Source organism: Equus caballus, chromosome 2 (assembly GCF_041296265.1).
Source record: "Equus caballus isolate H_3958 breed thoroughbred chromosome 2, TB-T2T, whole genome shotgun sequence".
In the NCBI taxonomy this organism is placed as follows: domain Eukaryota; kingdom Metazoa; phylum Chordata; class Mammalia; order Perissodactyla; family Equidae; genus Equus; species Equus caballus.
In genome coordinates this window covers 55420107-55437420 of record NC_091685.1, presented here as the reverse complement: position 1 = coordinate 55437420, position 17314 = coordinate 55420107, and the positions used below count along the sequence as shown (strand labels likewise).

Sequence of the window (17314 nt, the reverse complement as noted above, 5' to 3'; positions counted from 1 at the left end):
TGAGATCAAGGGGCCAGCAGATTTGGTGTCTCCTGAGGTCCAGCTTCTTGGTCTGTAGACATCCGTCTTCTTAATGTCCTCACATGGCAGAAAGGGGGTAAGGGAGCTCTCTGGGGTTTCTTTTATAAGGGCACTAATCCCATTCATGAGGGCTCCACTCTTATAACCTAATCACCTCCCAAAGGCCCCACTTCCAAATACCATCACCTTGGACATTACCATTTAACATTTAACTCAGTCTATAGTAGATTCTAAACCTTAATCTTTAATATGACAATGTATTGCTTTGCCAAAGTGTATTCTGAATCCTATAGGTACTCTCATATGGTGGGAACATTCAAGTCCTAACATTGTTGTATCCACCAATTTGAGAAAATAAGCTACAAGTATGTATTTTCAGATGGCAAAGAGGGGGCCTCTTTTCCAGCCACTCTCCTATTCCCAGAAGATCAGAGACTGACTTTGACCAGATCACAGTGAAGTAATTGTGGCCTTACGTATAAAAGAAGCAAACCATTTAGGAATAATTTAGCACCACGTTCTAGGCCAAGAGAAAATAACTCAAAATAAGACAATAACACACAAAGGGAAATAGATATCTTTCTTGTTTTTTTTTAAAGATTTTATTTTTCCTTTTTCTCCCCAAAGCCCCCCGGTACATAGTTGTGTATTTTTAGTTGTGGGTCTTTCTAGTTGTGGTATGTGGGATGCCATCTCAGCATGGCTTGATGAGCGGTGCCATGTCTGCGCCCTGGATTTGAACCGGCAAAATCCTGGGCCACCGAAGTGGAGCGTGTGAATTTAACCACTTGGCCATGGGGCCGGCCCCGGGAAATAGATTTATTCTTGGTAGAACTCTGTATATGCTTTGCAGTTCTACAGCAGTAACAGATTTCTCTAAGTTACTGAGTTCAGACAATGTGTTTGATAAGAAAAACCCAAAACATGAGAAAGAAATCAATGGACTTCATTTTTTCCTTTGCAGTGCCCAGAGCGTATTTCTTGAATGCCTGTTCTCTGGTTGGTGTCACCTGCTTTCTCTCCTTCATAAGACTCTACCCAGCTTATTTAACCCACAGTCTTCTCTAACATATGTCTCATTTCATTAGTCAGCAATGTGGTGAATAGTGGACCTTACATTTCCTAATGCTCTTTCCTGGGCAACAACAAATGGGGATAAATTAAAACTTTAAGGAAATGTCTTGTAGCGTCAAAAGGAACCAGAGCAAAAGTCAAGTGGATAGATAGCAAAGGGCTTCTGTGGACATTCTTTTTGGGTGGAGCCATTTCAATTGAAGTGCAAAAAGTATCCTGGTAAGGCGGAGAAGCTGTGACTTTGAATGGCTCTTCCCCTTTCATATATCTGGTATTTTTTGAGTGCCTACCAATTTTCTAAACTTTACTCTTGGCTTAGGATACAAAACAGATAAAAATCCCTGCCTTCCACATGTTCTGGTGGGAGAAGACAGAATATACACATAATAGCAAGTAAATTCAATTGTGTATTAGAGAGTGATGTGTTTTGGAGAAAGCTAAGATAAGAACTGATGAGAGAGTGCTAGGAGGTGGGCAGTTTCAAATAGTGTGACGTCAGGGAAAACTTCACTAAGTAGCTGACATTTGAATCAAGGAGGTGAGCTGGGAGAAGGTGAGTCAGAGAGATGGGAGAAGGAGGCAGGTACTGTGGGCTTTGCAGGTCGTTGAAAGGACTCAGCATCCTGCTTACACCGTGACAACAGCATCATTTGTAAACCTATTGTTGGCAAAGCATCCCATGCTTGTTTACGTACTTGGTCAAATTGGAGGCTACCTCGTGAGTTAGAGAAGCACAGCAGGTATTAGTGAGCCCATTTTAGAGATAACAAACCAGACTCAGAAAATAGTGAATAAATCACCAACTTCTCAGAGAGGGATTTGACCCTATGTCTCCTCATTTCTAGACCTGTCTTCCTTCCACCATGTCTTGATTCTATCCCAGGATATCCATGCTTTTAAATGGGGAGCAAATAAAAACTCCAGCTCATTCTTAGCTTTGATACAGTCTCACTCTTTTTTCCCCTGGTCCCTTGCACTATGTACAACTGCAAAGGAGGGCAGGTTACCCACAGCCCAGCCCTATGGCGCACCATTCATGTAGACTACTTGTGAATGGTGCCCCCTGGAGCCGAGCCAAGTGCTGGCCCTGCCATTATGTACCATCTCCCCTCATCTTGACTTTGTCTCTTATTTCTAGCCCTTTCCCTCTGAACTCAGTGGCAGACTCTCATCTTCCCAGTTTTGACTCTTAGCATCCCCTAGATAAAACATGGTTTGTGCTGATGCTTAGGCATATAACTGGCGCAAACTCAGCTCGGCCTTGAGACTTCATCTAGAATTATTTTCACAGTAGGCATATCAGCTATTCCTGCTCCTTCTTGTCACTCATTCCCTTGCCCAACAAGAAACATGGCAGTTCCCTTCGACATCCATCTACCCAGCCTTGAGAAAATCAGCTCCTCCCCTTAGACAGTTGGTGTTTATCTTTGATTCTTGTGTTTATTTCAAACCTCCCCAAGCCCTGGTCTGTAAGTTTTTTCTGTGCCCTGTCTTTCCTGAGTCTTTGAACAGCTTTTTTCATGGATGACTAAGCCTGAGCCAATTTGATGAATGGAGTCTTCAGAAATGGACATTCATTAGACAAACAGATCTACTAAGCTAGTAAACTTTGTCATGGGCTAAGCAAATTTCCTTTCTTGTAATCTTCTCTCATGGTGGTGGGCTGTTTTCTCAAAGGTCTTTGTGTCCCTAGTCGCTGCTGCCGTTTACAGAGGGGTGACCACAACCACATTCTTTCCCACGCCCCACGCCCTGACTTCTGGGTTTATGAGCGAGTGTGAGAATACTTGAAGTCACAGAACTGAGGCCTCCAGCAACAGATTGCGTCTGTGTCCTCAGTCACCATGAGATACTGATATCCTGCCCTTTCTCAATTAAACCTCTTTTTGCTTCTCCTTGCCCTCCAATCCTGGATCCTCTTTGATCCTGTTGTTCTCTTAATATAGAGCCAGTAAGCTTCATTTGGAGGAAACAGAGGCATCCTTTGTTCGTCTCTTAACATATGAAATAAAAGTATAAGAATCTGATTACATGCAACATGAATGTACGACAGCACCAGTACAAGCCATTAGAGGAAACCTCCACGATGGGGCAGCCCATGTTTTCCTGCTCTCCAGGCATGGCTTTCTTTTTCTGATTTCTCCTTACGAACTACTTTTTCCTAATTTTCCCAGTGAATTAAGCATGGGTGAAATATCTTTATTTTAACTGCCCAAATGTTGGCTTCTCACTTTGAGATGAGCCTCAAATAAAGACTTGAAAATACTCTGAGAGAAACCATTCACAAAGCAGGCCAAGCTGACCCTCATGATATTGCCACAGGATAGAATTTCTGAGATGGGTGGGCAACAGCTACTTTCATCCTCCTGGGGCAAAAGTGCATAAAATCTAAGTTACTCAGAATAAGGCCCTCCGGGTTGAGGCTTCTATCCTATTGCTAAAAGATTGTTAAGAGCTACAAGTAGTTCATGTGTTACTAAGATATGAGAGAGTATTAAATACTATCTCAGAGTATTAACAATTAACAATACTCTGTATTAATGAGTATAACTATTAAATATTAATGTACATATAATATATCTTATATGAGTACATATATATTTTACATCTCTCTCTCTATCTCTATCTACTGATGGTTGGGAGGAGGAAGGATGGGGAGGGGAAGTTTAATACCACTCAGGCTGTGTCATGGTGCTTTGCAATAAAATATGTGGTTTTAGCTCCAAAGCCAACATGCAAAAATCTTCCTTAAGAGAGGAAACGCTGAACTGGCCAAAACCCAGACACAACATAAAGGTACTCAGTTCAGAAAGAGGAACATGGAGGCACAAAGAGAAGCTTTCCTAAGTCAACGAGTAAAGCAGAAAGTTGGCATTTTTGCAAAGAAATTAAAGACAGTTAAGCCTCTATAAAAGTTTTACTTAGAGTTTGCGTCTATGAAAAGACCAAGGACACTGTGCACACTACGATAAAGGCCCTGAGCGTAGACTGTGAAATTCAACTCAGAAAAGGATGAGAGGGGACCTAATGGAATAGGCCAGGGTGGGCACCAGAGGGACTGAGACAGGGCATGGGGAAAGGGCGGCAGGGTGAATCCAAGCAGACTTTGGTGAAGGGTCATTCTTGGGAACACTTGGGAATTTATGTCAGAATTACACTAAATAGTTTTTATAATCGTATACTGTTGCTCCTCCTGGCTAACAGTAGTTATGTTCTATAAAGTCACCACAAACAGTGAACTCGCGGACACTGAGCCATCACTCCTAGGAGAAACACAGGGTGGGTTCCTGTGAGCCTCTGGTCACGTGGTCACAGCATTTTCAAAACTGATCAATACACAACTTTGTTTTATATGTGTCTCTGTTTAAAGACTCCTTATTTATTATACATGTTGTTGATTCATTAACGTGGAACTTGCAGCCCACAGCGCTATAACTCACGCCTGAATGAAACTTATCTGACACGCGTGTTTTCTCTGGAAGCACATCCCAGCTTTCCTGCACTTAGCATCACTAGACAGCACTTCAGCACCATGCCTGGGGGCCATTTTAAGCAGTTAAGGATCAACATCAAAAAGCTCAAAAATGCAAAACGCATGGCATTAAACAGGCCACGAAAAGGACACTTGGTTACAGTGTGAGAACTGAGACAAGAAGGCAGAGTGTTGCCTTGTTCCACCTCTGCTGGGAGTATGCATGTTGGGCGTGTCCACAAGGACTGCGAAAGTGCCACAACTGTTGATTTGGGGTTATAAATAAATTTTAGCAGGTAGGTGAATTCACAAATAGGCAATCCATGAATAATGAGAATTTACTGTATATGTATATCTCAGTCAACATATATATATATATATAGCAAATGTATTTAGTTCTCATTCCAGAATGTGGTCTCCATTAAGCACTTTCAAGTATCAGATGTAGATTCCTTTGGACTATTCAAATCAAACCTCAGGTGCCCAGGGTGGGCAAGACTAGGTAAAGAGAACGTGATCATGAAGGCTTCCTTGGGTCTGCCTATACTGCCTATTGCTCATATACATTTGTCAGTAGGACATCAAGACCAAACAGATGTGAGTATATGCAGTCAGACATATGCAAATTCACCTCCACGTGGATTGACAGAACCCCGGTGGAAAGGGTAAAGATTTCACCCTCCATCACTGGCCTGAATAGAATATAGGAGTTGAAATGGTCTGAGCTAATTTTTTAGTATTACTTCAAAGTATTACTTAAATTATCTTCCAGTGCTGAGGCAATTTGAACTGCTGAGTGCCCTGCCGCCCAGGAAGCAGCATGGAGGGCCCTCATCTGGGCCTTTGGCTCCCACTATCAAGCTGCTCTGGCCAGGGCCGCTGCCTCCCACTGGCCACATCCGCAGCTCCTCTGTTGTGCTTCAGTGCTGCACTTCCTAGGACTCTGGAAAGCCACAATCAATCGGTATTTTTAGCAGAAGCAGAACTCCCTGTATTCATTTCCTGAGGCTGCCATAGCAAATTAACACAGACTCAGGGACTGCATCTGCAAAGACGTTTTCTCCAATAAGGTCACATTCACAGGTTCCAGGGATTGACATGGACATAACATTTTTATTGGGGGGGGGGGGTACCATTCAACTACTACACTCTTCTTTCATCCATTCCAATCATATTTTTTTTTCATCTGGGCACTAAAGTTTCCCCTGGCCTTAGAGTTAAATGGAAAAAAGATAAAAAACAAAAACAAACCTCTCTTAGTTTTAGTCCAAAGACCTTTATTTCCCCAAATCCCAAGCCAGAGTGAAGGATCAGTCCCTAAGATTGATATCTTGCCAGTGTCTCCATTCCGCTGCCTTAAGGCTCCCTCACATCTCTTCCACAAAACCCTTGTGGAGCTGGCTAAGACCTCAACTTTGGTGTTTCCCCACTGTCAGCCATAGCCTAGACATAATGAGTTTCCCAGAGTGAACAAAGCTGAGGCAAAGCCAGGACCTTCTCTCCACTCCCCAACCCCTAACCACAGATGCATCCCTAAACCAAAATCTTGGCAAGAGTTTCTGTCTAAAATTCAACCACACCAAGAGCCTTTGACAAAGTTGTAGTTTGTGCCAACGAGTCGATTCTGACTCCTAGTTGGATCCTGTGTCCGTCAGGGCAGAGCTCTGAGCAGTCTTTTTGCACCATCCTCCCATCTTTTGGCGCTACATCAGACAATGCTTTGCTGCTGTTCATAGGATTTTCATGGCTAATTTTTTTGGAAGTGGGTGGCCAGTTCCTTCTTCCTAGTCTGTCTTAGTCTGGAAGCTCCGCAGAAACCCATCCACCATGAGTGACCCTGCTGGTGTTTGAAACACCGTGATATAGCTTTCAGCATCACAGTAACATGCAGCCACCACAGTGCAACAACTGACAGATGAGTGGCGTGGTGCCCTGACCTGGAAACAAACTGGAGTTGTGGTGATGAGAGCGCTGAACTGTAACTACTAGACCACCAGGGCTGGCTTCACAAAATTAGCGCTCGAGAAATCTTTATAAATATTTAGTACTCATATCTTATTTTTACTTTATTATTCAATTATTAAATATAACTAAATATTTACAGAATGAAACATAAACTTTTTTTCGCAATTAAATCTTAATAATTCCCTTTCCTGAACTACAGCCTACTAAAACGATTGAGCAAGTGAAACATTTGTTGACTTGAATTAAACCAATCCTGAAAACAAAAAGAAAATAGACAAATAAAAAAGAAGTGAAATAAACTCATTGTGATGGTTAATTTTATGTGTCCACTTGGCTGGGCCACAGTGCTCAGATGTTTGGTCAAACATTATTCTGTTTAACTCAGTGGACTTTGACTAGAGCAGATTGCTCTGTAATGTGAGAGGGTCTCATCCAATCCACTGAAGGTGTGAATAGAAAAATAGGCTGGCCTTCCTTAAGCCAGGGGGCTTTCTGTCAGCAGACGGTCTTAGGCCTCAGGATTTCACCTGCAGTATCAGCAGACTGCCTTAAGACTGCAACTGCCGCTCCTTCCTGAGTCTCCAGCCTGCTGGCCACCCCACCAGATTTTGGACTTGCCAAGACTCCACAGTTGCATGAGCCAATTCCTTAAAACAAGTCTCTTTCCATATACATACGCATGTTGGTCTGTTTCTCTGGGGAACTCTCACTAACACACCCATGCTGTGCCAAAGTCCAAACACAAAACCAGTGGCAATGACGCTGATTTTTTTTTTAACTTAAGTTGATATGAGTCAGCTCACTATTGAGTTAAAAGGCTTATATTCCTAGAAGTCACTTTGTAATGTTTGTTTTTTATATCCCACAATCTCAAACAACACACTAAGTTTATTTAACCACATATATGCCTTACTTTTGTATCTAGGTTATTAATACGGGGTCTCCTCGTGCCTGTGGCTGGCATCACCTGTTTTATAAGCAGGCATAGGAGAGCCCACTTCAGCTCTGCTCTTGACCCGTGGTTCTCAACGTGTGCTCTCCAAACAGCAACATCAGCATCCTCAGGACCTTGTTGGAAAGGCATATTCTCAGGCCGGGCAACACCTGCTGAGTCAGAAACTCTGAGGAGTGGCCTCACATTGTCTTTTAACAAGCTCCCCAGGTGACTGTGATGCATGAGAAAGTTTGAGAATCACTGCCTTAAAGAAGACAAAGGCATTTCCCTGATTTTCTCAATTATAGAAGGTAAAGGTATTCCCCCAAATATCTCTTTTGACTGTTAGGGTCTGGAATAGAATCCTTCTAGATCGGTTATTGAAAACAATAATTTTCTACAACGAGAAATGCAGGTGGATTTAGAAAACAGTTCCATGATTTTTATTGCAGCTCAGAAAATGGCAAACGTGGTGAACACAAGCAAATCTCTGTCAGTGATTACCGCTTACCCTCCACTCGAGTTAGACTCAGTTCCTCTCCATTCCTGTTTGTATGCCTCCCCTCAGGCTTTGCCTTGTCACCTAAATTCCCTCCTCTCTCTGATGCTTGGATTACTCGCTTGAGTGATGTCTTTTCAGCTACACTGCTCTCTCCTTTCACCAAATACCTTGTTGGATTATTGCATTTTCTCGTTTAATTACTTTAATTTAGCATTGAATTGCATTTATATTTATCTTTTCTTCCCTCTCTGGACCCCACAGAAAACTGCAAACCTCTGAAGAGAAGGGCATACAACTTTAGGTAGTTATATACACCTGTCTTAGTCAGCTCAGGCTGTGAAAACAAGACACCATAAAGTAGGTGGCTTATCAGCAACAGAAATTGATTTCTCACAGTTCTGGAGCTGGAAGCCCCAGATCACGGTGCCAGCATGGTTGGGGTCTGGTGAGAGCTCTCCTCTGGGTTGCAGATGACTGACTTCTGGTTGTAACCTCATGTGGAGGCCTAGCTCTCTGGCTTCTTCTAAGGACACCAATCCCATCATAAGGACTCCAGCTTCGTGACCTCATCACCTCTCAAAGCATCACCTTCTAATGCCATCTTATTGGGGATTAGATCTCAACACAAGCATTTGAGGGAGGTGAAAACATTCAGTCTGTAGCAATACCCACAGCACCCAGCACAATGTTAAACACATCGTAGATAAGAACAGATACTTGTTAAACTGAACCAAATTACAAAGAGTGGATGGTCTCTCGCAATTGCTAACAAATGTGCCTGTCTTTTACTGAGCTATCATGAAGAAGTTTCTGTTCCTTGTCCTGGAGGAGATGCATTCTAGGAAAGGGAAACGAATATACAGAGACAAATATTGAAAATAAAACAGGGCCCTGCAGAGGTGTAGACAACGCACTGAGGGACCACAGAGGCAGGAGCAACATCGCACCAGACAAGCAAACCATATCTGCAGCTTGCAGTGAGACAGCACTCGGTCAATATTTCTGATGAATTAAATGACGTCTATGTTTTGTAGTTTTTGCAGTAGCTGGAACAGAATGTGATATGTACTCAAGAAATGTTTGTGGAATGAATGAATCAATTCTCAGTTTACATTTTAGACCCGAGCGTCTCATGCCCTCCCGGCATCATAGGCCAGGAGCATACCCTGATATGCAGCGGGCACTCTTGTTTCTAAAGCCTATGCACTCAGTTGAATCTGTAGCAGGAATTCGCCTTTGCAGAGGGTGGGTCAGGAGTTTATTCTTGCATAGGGAAGTTGGGAGTCTGCATCACATTTCCTTTGGAGAGCAAACAATGTGTTCTGCGTTATCTGATGACTCTCAGGCACTTGCTGAGCAAACTGCATCTCTAGGGAGCTGAACACTTCAGTTCCTACCGGAGGACCTAGATTTGATATAGTAGAACTCAGTCGATGGAGCTCTTGATGCTTCTGCTAACATGACTCACAAGTCCGCCAATTCAGCTGCCTGCGTTTGAGTTCTGGGACTGCGGACAAACCCTGGGCCTAAGAAAGAATCTCTTCTTGAATGTAGAAGGTGACTTCCCTTACTCAATGGTTTGTTATCCCCAAATTAGACAACTTTCTGGTACACTGGAAAGGGCACTCAAATGAGAGACAGGAGGTACTGATTCTAGGCTCTGCCAATAGCTAACAGCATGATTCTGGGCAAATCACACTTGTGGGCTTCAGTTTTCTCCATAGAACACACAGATCATCTAGCTTATATCTAAGATCCTTCTGGCTTAGACACGCTATTATTTATAATTTCACTGTGCTCTTAGGCCTATTTGGTATAAGTTTCTACACACTAAAGCATATGTTTGCCTCAAAGTATTACATCTACCTGGATAATACTTTTCCTGCTTGTTCAAGTTTCTGGCTAACTTCTCATCATTTTATGCATCCTTCTGGAATTTCTGGCAAATTCTAATATCAGTCTCTTTATGTCTGGTTTATAAAGCATGCAACTAACCTCTAGTTTACTTTGTTTCTGCTACTATATTTCAGAATCAATCATAATTATCCAGACTATAAGATCAAGGTTCTAAACCATAAACAAAGAAATTTTCACAATTAGAATCATTTCTTCATGGTTGGACTTTCTAGAAATCAGAGAGGTCAGAACTACTGAAGCCCAAGTTACTCAGACCTTGAGGTCTCCAAGGTCACTTGGCCTGGAATGGTTGGTATTTTTAGAAACTGGTATGGAGTTACTTTTGAGAAATGTGAGAGTGATAAAATTACTCCCAGCAGTATTTGTTGGCTGAACTCGTTAATCTTGAAGCCCGTTTTCTGTTGTGGTGACAAGGTGAACAAAGTGTATAGTATAGGATATGACGCATTCAGAGATGCTTTTTTGCAAGCTTTGGATGGAGCTGATCTCAAACACCAAAAGAACACGCGCTCTCTCTCAGACTTTTATGGTATCTTTGGTGACTCAAGGGTTGCAGCATCAGGGGTACAGGGTTCTCAGTCTAGGATCTCAGGAGGACATAATGACAGCAGAGGTGGGCATACCAGTAGTAAGGAGGAAGGGAAGTCCTGGTGCAGGGGCTGGTCTCAGGGCTAGGGAAAGGACATAGAGATGTGAGGTCGTGAGGATCTAAAAGGCCATATTTAGGTTAATGTGCCACAAGGTCTCATAGAAAATCTCAGAAAACTTTAATGAGAATTTTTGGTTTGTTGGAGTTGTTTTTTGTTTTAGACCATCTTTTAGGAAATCCAAACTTCCCATTATTAATCATATCAGTGACTATTATCTATTGAGGACCTATCATAGTCTAGACCTGTGATATCTAATACAGTAGCTACATGGAATTATTAAACTAAATTAATTATTAAAAATTAAAAATTCAGTTCCTCAGTCACATTGCAAATATTCAATAGGCACATACGGCTAGCAGCTACCATATAAGATACACACAATAGGGAATTTCCGTGATTGCAGAAAGTGCTCTCCGTGCTGTGGGCACTCTCCAAATGCCTTTGGGCATTATTCCTAATCCTCACGCTTCTCCACAGGAAGTATTATTACCTCGTTTTTGCTGCTGAGGAAACCACATCTTGGGTTCAGTGATTTGGCCAAGCTCATGTACAGAGTAACTGGCAGACGTAGGACGTAATTTGAAATTGATTGGGCTCCTAAGTCCCTATTCCTCTTTGTATCATGTGCCTTGGTTATAGTTTTTCATCATGAAAACTTCTTTTTCAAAAAGTCTTTCGAAAGGACGTTAACTAAAGAATAGAGTTATCGTTGAACTATTGAGATTTTAAGTAGATTGTCAAGCTATCAAGGTGAAGGTTTATCTAAGTTGTCATATAAATGGCATAGGAGCTTCAACGTGGTTATATGTCAATAGACTGTATCACATTTAGCCGTAAGTAACACAAACCAGATTTGGAAGCTGCTAGATTATACCTGATAGTTCATAGTCCAAGAAACGGATATAGACATCCTTGAAGACAGACATCATTCCAATGTACTCCTAAAGGCAATCAGCATCAATCTGCCATTGGATATCACCCAAAAACAATGAGAAATAAGCAGAAAATATGACTCCATCTTATAGAAATTCATGTTTTGTCTAAAGTCGAAAGACTGTGTGTATAGTTCTAGAATGTACCTTAAGAAAGTGTTAAATGAACTGGATAGAAAGATTCCAGGCATGGGAAACTAAATTAAAAGAAATAGATAACTTGTAGGTAAAGAGAGAAAAAAAAATATGAGTGCTTTTGCTAGTGAAATGATAAAGGTGGGATTACAACTGGAATAACTGGTCTCTGTTTCTCGGGGAAAGGACCAGGCTTCGTCTTTTGTATCTTCCACAGCACCTTACATATTACTGGAATACAGTTGTTGCTCATCAATTATTTCTTGAATTGAACCAAATGTAAGAATTTTCTGCCTCCACAAATCCTGATGAAATAGGTAGAATAATGGAATATATGACACAATGTGGTATTCTGGTCAATTTTTGGATAAGAGCAGTTTTGCTCTCCTCTAACATCCATGTTCTTCTTCTACAGCACATGCGTCTTTGATACTGTGTTCAGTTTCTGTGGCTAACACTTAGTATGGTTTACCCTCACAAACTCACCGTGAGAAGACAAGATGCATGCCCCTCAGGTGTGCAGACTCTTCAACGTCAGCAGAGCTCAGCTCCGAGGGAATATGTGTGCCCCACCTCAGATGCCCATGAGATGGTCTGAGTACAGACTGTGAGTCCTTGAAGCTTGGGTGTCTGCCCTGGAAGGCAATCTGACAGAGATGACACAAGCTGTGCTCAGACAGAAAAGAGGACAACGTGTTTAAATGCTGGGAATAGGAATCAAGCCAGAGGGCAGTGGAGGGAATGGAGTAGTCAGAGGGAAGCTCTGTCTTGCCAACATGTTTTACCTTTAGGCAAGCGGTCATCTTCAAAGCCACTTCCTGTCAAGGTTAGAGTGATAGGAGACAGACCCTTCCTTACTCCTGCATGCCACGGATACTCATACCTCATATTAATAGGACATTATCAGGCCAGACGCCAGGTTCAGTGACTCACAAGGGAACAAAACAGTGGCACATGTTGGGTGGTTTCAGCTTTCCAACAGTTCAAACCCCAGTGCTGAGTTGCCGCTCTGAGTGTGAGCAGGGAAGTTTCACTGAGCTCTCTTTTTCAAAGAGGTGCCTAAAATCACAGAAAACTAACTGTGTATTTCTACAAGCTGGGGGGATGTGGCCAGGGCCTGGGGGGTGGTCAAGGAGTGATTTAACAGTTCCCTGTGTCTCGAGCTGGAGGGGCGTGAATAAGCTCAGAGGATGGTATAGGGATGAGAAAGAGAGGAAGCACTCCTTAGCGACTCTTAGTCTCTGTTAGTTTTTAAAATTCTCCATTGAATACCTTTGTGCCGGCTCAGTACATTTAGGAAGCTGTCTGGTCTTGTTGGGAATGGGGCTACAATTCACTCATTTAACAATTGCTGAGCCCTTATTCAGTAGCGTCTGGCTATGAGGGGCCTATGTGAGCACATAGGAGGCTGCCTAACTAAACTGGGGCCGAGGTGTGAGGAGGTTCCCTCTGGGGGAGAGGTTCTGAGATGAGATATGCACATTGGGAGCGATCAGATAAACCACCAGGGAAGGGTGTTCTATGCCACGGCAGCAGCACACGCGAAGGCCTTTAGATGAATGAGAGCATGAGTATTCACGGAAACGAGGAACACAGTGACTGGAGCATAAACACAAAGTGGGAGCAGATGGAGGATGGTGGAGAGAAGGGAAGGGCCAGATCCAGCCTGGAGGCCACACCAGCCCTCCACTGCTGAGTTCTGGATGAAGCCCACACTTTGATCTGTGTGTACGATTCATTTAACTGTTCACAACAACCCTAGCAGTAGCCACTAGTATTTTCCCCAATTTTAAAGGTAAGGAAAGTGTGGCTTAGTGAACTTATGTGACTTGTCTGTGATCACTGCTCTGTAGCTACTTACTGAGAGCATCAGAATTTGAACTCAGGCAGTCTGTCACCAGACTAGCCCTTGGGATTCAGTGACAAGATTAAATGACATAATTAAGTTAGCATTCCGGAACTGTTGTTCAAAACCAGATCTTAACCAAGCCCATCGAGCCACAATACTTTATAATTTGGTTTAAAGGATTACTAACAAACATTAGAATTTACTCATATAACTCATTCATTCCTTCCTTCAGTAATTCAGTCACCGTATGTGTACTGAGCAACTACTGTATGCTGATGCTGGTGTAAGCACTAGGAATACAGTACCAACGTTCTTCCCCTCCGGAAGCTACATTTCTAATGGGGAAAGTCAAGCAGATAACAAAAACCTTAAATATCATAAACAGAATTAGAGTTTCTTTGATGAACAAAATTCTTTAATTTTAATGTAGTTAAATATATCAATCTTTTCTTATATAACCAATTTAAGAATATTTCTCCCAGCTTAAAGTCTAAAAGATATTCATGTATATTTTCTGCCAGTTATCTTCCAATATTTTATGTTTTTAAAATTGCAAATCTACGGAAATATTGTAAGAAAAGTACAAAGAATGTCAATATGCTCCTCACCTACATTCACCTAGATTCATAAATTGTTAATATTTTGCCATATATAAAAATTATTATTACTTCTATTATTATTAGTTTACTCGAACATTTGGAAATAACTTGTGGACATTAAACACTTTCCCCTTAACTGGTTCAGCGTGTTTCCTGCGTTCTCCTCCATAACCACACTGCAGCTGCAATCCTCGAGACAGCCAGCACCCACGCTGCTTTATTATCCAACACACACTTCATATTCTAATTCCTCCACTTGTAGCAATAATGCTATATGTATATAATGCTATAATATATGTGGTATAAACATATAATAAATTTCAAAAATATTTGGATTTACGGTCCAATCAAGGCTCATGTATTGTATTTACTTGTCATGGTTCTTTAGACTTCTTTAATCTAATTAATACCCCAGCCTCTTTTTGTCTTTTATGCCACTGACAACTTTTAAGGATCCAGGCCAGTTGTTTTGCAGAATGTCCATCTATATGGATTTTTCTGATCATTTCCTTGCATTTAGATTCAAGCTAGTATTTGTTCCTGGTCTTACTGGCAGTTACAGATCCTTAATAAAAGTTCCCCTCTCCTCTGGGACTTCTGTGAAAATCTTGAGTTCCTTTTCAGTCATTGCATTAACTCGGGCACAGGTTAAGCTACTGTGACAAAGAGACCCACAACTTCGGGGCTGAAACAAGATAGATTTTGACTTCTCTCTCACATCAAAGTGCACAGGCGAGCAGTCTGCAGTCCTGGGAGAGAGCTCTGCTCCACAGCATCATGCAGGGGCCAGGGTCCTTTTGTTTTGTTGCTCCATCATTGTTATCCCCAAGCATCTGTTCTTCACAAATCAAAGCTGCCTCACTAGCACCACATCTGAATTTCAGTCTGCAGGAGGGGGAAACAGAGTAAAGTGCATGCAATTTCTCCTTTTAGAGGATGAGACATAGAAGTTGCTCTTGTAACTTCCTCTTGCATCCGTTGGCCAGACTCCAGATGGAGGCACAAAGGAGGCTGAGAAAGGCAATTGGTAGCTAGGAAGCCAATTACCCAGTTAACACTCTAGTGATTATATCAATAAAAGGGAGAAGGAGAGAGTGGACCTCAGGGGCTGTTAGTGGTCTCTGCCACAGCTGTCCAGTAGGTTATTATTTCCTTTAGTGAAGAGTGAATATGTGAACAAGTGGATTGAGCTCATTAACCTAACTATTTCCTTGGGTTCTCTTTCACAATACTTGCTCAGATATTTTCTTCTCTGGGTAGAGGTCTTCAGAATTCTCTTAATATAGTTGTAAAATATCAAAAATATTCATTAAATAAAATCATCAGACCAAAGTTCCAAGAATGAAGACTTGTTATCTCATAGTTCTGTTTTCTCAAAGACAATCCTGATGGTGATGACGAAATTCATTCAAAAAGAAGAGACAAATTGCTTCCATTCCAGAATCCAGGTTTCTCACTTTTCATTCATTACTGGGGGATCTTAAGGGAGAAAAAGATATTTATTTGGTTGGCTTATTTAATGTATAAAAGGCACAAAAACACTGCGAGGTGGCTGTAGCATGATAATGTCAACAATGACCTTAGCGGTTGTTTACATGTATTTCCTCATTTTATAGGTGATGGAAATCGTAGAGACCTCCCAGCGAGTTACTTGTAGACTGAGACTTGGAACCCGGTTCCTGGCTCGGGTTCAGACCTCCCTCCCCATCACACAACCTCTCACTGATCTGGAGGCAGGTTCTCTTTCCCACACAACCGGGCTCAGTTACTAGAGTTCAGGGGATATTTCTGTCTCTTCCAAGTTATCTGAAAAAGAAGTGCATTAAAAAAAAAAGCAAACAAAAACCAAAAAAGATTGTTGAAAGCGTTTGTTTGAACTGTGCTGTAGAATCTCTTTAAAACTAAGAGAAGAACACGTGATATCTCAGGCCCAGCATATCCACCTTCCCTCATACTGGGGGATGGTCCGTCCCTTCTGTCTTTGCCAAATGCCAACCTCAGTCGCTGCCGGGCTCCCAGAGCCCTTGCTGATGTCACGTGCATGCGAAGCTGCTTCTCTCAACAGCTTCCAAGGCTTCATCTACAAACAAACATCCAGCAGGAAGACAGAGCCTATCTTTTGAATTCTCTTTCCACTTTGATACGAAAGGGCCCCATGGTATTTTATTTATTTTTGCTTTTGTTCTTTTATTTTTTTATTGTGAAACATTTCAAATATAAAAACAAGAAAAGAGAATAATATAACATTAATATACCCACTACTGAATTTAAAGGACTCAACATTCTGCCATATTTTCTTCAGATATTTTTAAGGATATAAGACGTTAGAGATATTCTCAAGGCTTGATTTCACCCCCTTCCCTTCCTCCTCTCTCTCTTGCTCCTTCCTTAGTGGTAATTAATAATATTTTGAAATCTTCTCCACTGAAGTCTTCCATATCTGTTTATTTGTTAAATTATTTATGGGTACATTATAATTGTTATTGTTATTATACATGAATTTCTTTTTACCTCTTTTGTTTTAAACTAGAGAAAGATATTTTGTTTTGTTTTAAATTTAGGATCTTCATTAGCTTCCTGTAGCTGCTGTAACAAATTATCACAAACTTTGTGGTTTGAAACAAGACGAATTTACTCTTTCACAGCTCTGGAGGCCCAAAGTCCAGAACCAAGACGGAAGCAGGGCTGCGCTCCCCACAGAGTCTCCAGGACCGAATCCTACCTTGCCTCTTTCAACTTCTGGTAGGTGCCAGCATGCCCCGGTTTGTGCCGTGTCACTCTAAGGTCCACCTCTGTTGCCTTTGTTGTCTTCTCCCCTGTTGTCAGATCTCCCTCTGCCTCCCTGCTAGAAGAACACTTGTGCTCGTATTTAGAGCCCACCCAGATAACCCAGGATAACCTCTCCGTCTCAGGGTGCTTAACTTAAAATCACATCTGCAAAGTCTTTGCCACATAAGACAATGTTCTCAGGTTCCGAGGATGCAGAGGAGGACGTCTTCGGAGGCGTTTTCAGCCTGCTACAGGGGCTATGCTGAGATTTGTAACACACAGATGCCCAGCTGTGAATTGTTCTAACAGAGCGTAGAGTTGACCACAGAAAGGACCTTGGAGGGTTTTACCCTTAGGACACTCCCCCTGCTTATTTTCATTACATGTTTTATTTCTCTTCTTTGTTTAACATAAACCCTTTTTTAATACATTCGGTAGCTAATTAAATTCTCACTTGTCAATGTACGTTACCATTGTTTCTTTTATCCTTAATGC

At 41.8% G+C, this 17314-nt stretch overlaps 1 long non-coding RNA gene across 1 annotated transcript in view; it reads left to right on the top strand.

Annotated features, from left to right (window-relative positions):
• The window catches only part of LOC138920039 (uncharacterized), a 59139-nt gene that overhangs the window by 11535 nt on the left and 30290 nt on the right, over window positions 1-17314 (top strand). The window contains exon 2 of the long non-coding RNA XR_011430640.1: window positions 16696-16792. This is a non-coding gene — a long non-coding RNA (uncharacterized lncRNA). The remainder of the gene's footprint in view (window positions 1-16695; window positions 16793-17314) is intronic.